A 2,224-nucleotide genomic window follows, 5' to 3' on the forward strand; every position below is an offset into this window, starting at 1 on the left:
GGGGGATGGGGGGGCAAATCTACAACTAAAGGACACGGGGAGCACTAAAGGGAGGGAAGGGCATGCCTTTAACCTGCATTTGGGTGAGGTAAAGACATAAAGTGTAACTATAATGTTTGTACCCTCACAAAACCCTGGAATAATAAAAAAAAAAAAATAGAAATACGATTTTGTGATATTTGAGCCACCAGATTGCCTCTCTACCGATCACCATTTTCCTTCGTTGTACATACCTCAGTCTTTCTTGCTTTGCTAGAATTTTCCCTATATTTGGAAGTCTCTTGAATGAGCACACACAGGTCTCAAATTTAGCTTTCCACTTTTATCTGGAGAGCTGCCTCTCATGGAGCTATACTATGTTTCAACACCCTATCCTTAGATGTTTTTATGTCCCAAAGAGGAATTCTGCAGACAGTCCGTATCTGCTGCCCACACCAGAGCCATCTGGGTCTTCAGTTCAGTATCAGCCTACTGCTTAAATAACTTGGACCCAGAAAGCTGGTGTAAATTTCAGGATATTGCTTAGCTAATTTCAAATAATTTATAGGAAAAAAATTATTGGAATGAGATACTCTGAAAATGTTGTGGTCTGGATTTTTCTAACATTTGCTTCTTAAAATTGTCTCGATCACAGTAATTATTTTTCTAATTTTACACTAAAAGTGACAGTTTAGTATGTTGGACAGGAAGATGTAATTAAATGAAAGGTATCTTTCCCATATTCACATGGTTGTTAAATTTTTTTTTTAAGATTCTAATGTGGTCTAATTACTCTAATTTAAAATTCTGGATATGCATGTTTTATTCATGATTTTCTACACGATTGAGAAAGTTTTTGCAGCTTCTTTGAAGCTCTAACTTTGGAAATATAACAAATAATGAAGCCATCATATTTTTGAAATGCTCAGATAGAGGAGACTTTTGAAAGACAGTATAATTATGAATCAAAGCTTAATCAGCTTCTGTGAAATGAGTTTTTAATTATTACATTGCCCCTGATATGCTAGAGTTCACCAAGGTTAAGAGAGTGACCTCGTACACATTCTTTCTGAAAGGGTAGAATTTTATTTCCTTTGCAGCATATCACCTTGAATATTCAGAAACTAAGTTGTTCTGTTTCCCATGAAACTACTCCTCAGAAGCAATTTTTCACACCCACTCTTGGTTAATCTCACACAAGAAATGGAAAGTGTCACTCATTTTTCCCCTACTAAAATGCTTCATTTCTGCAGTGGGAATAATGACTTCTGAATCAGACTACTCACCTATTCCCATAGGAAAATTCACATTTTTGGAGGTAGTTTGCAAGATTTTTAAAGAGGATATCAAAATGTGCTCAAAATATCAACCTTCAGGTATAATAATTCTGGATCAAAATAACTGGTTTTATGTCAAGAGGCCAAAGATGATATAGATTTTCCAAACTGGGGAAGAACGTGTTTGCACAAGGCAGCTTTCTGGATGGTCAGTACCTGATGTCTCTTGATGTAAAGTTCAATTCAAACAAATTTTCTTTTTTAGTAAATGGTAATTTGCTTGAGCTGAGAATGAAAGAGACGTGGTGTAAATAACTGCTTAAACTTCCTGCTTCAAATGCAGACATATGTGTACACTCTAATTTTCAGTAGCTAAATAAAACTGGAAGATCAGAACTTAAATATTTTCTTTTTCTTTCTTTTTTTTTTTTTTAAAGGCTGGTCAAGTGGAGCAGTGGGAGTGGAGAAGGAATAAAGGAATCTGTAACTGGTTGTGATCAATTAGTTGTAAACACCGCTGCACTAGGACCAACCTGAACTTAAGTTCAGGGAACTTAAAGTTCCCTAAGAATCACAAGAAAAGTATTTCGTTACCACATGCCCAACGCCAAATGAAAATTGTTTTGATTTCAACTCTATTATGATATTTTTCCTCTAGATAATAAATTTTACCAAACAAAAACCTGGGTTCTGCTTAGAAATTAACATCTTGACCTCATCTAAACCTCTCTCTACAAATGAGTTTGAACTGTGTCTCCAATGTAGTTTTCAAGGAGGACACTCATTTATCTGAAACTTGAAATCTTTCTGGTTCCTTAACACAATGTGTGTATATATACATATATTTGACATTCAATCCATCATGGCAACAGGTATAAATGTACAAAACATGACTCGGAGTTCCTATGGACAGTTTTTTCCTTTTGGGGGAATGCAAAAAAAAAAAAAAACAAAAAAACTCAGGCTCT

The sequence above is a fragment of the Propithecus coquereli genome, unplaced genomic scaffold, assembly GCF_000956105.1.
Source record: "Propithecus coquereli isolate 6110/MARCELLA unplaced genomic scaffold, Pcoq_1.0 Scaffold88, whole genome shotgun sequence".
In the NCBI taxonomy this organism is placed as follows: domain Eukaryota; kingdom Metazoa; phylum Chordata; class Mammalia; order Primates; family Indriidae; genus Propithecus; species Propithecus coquereli.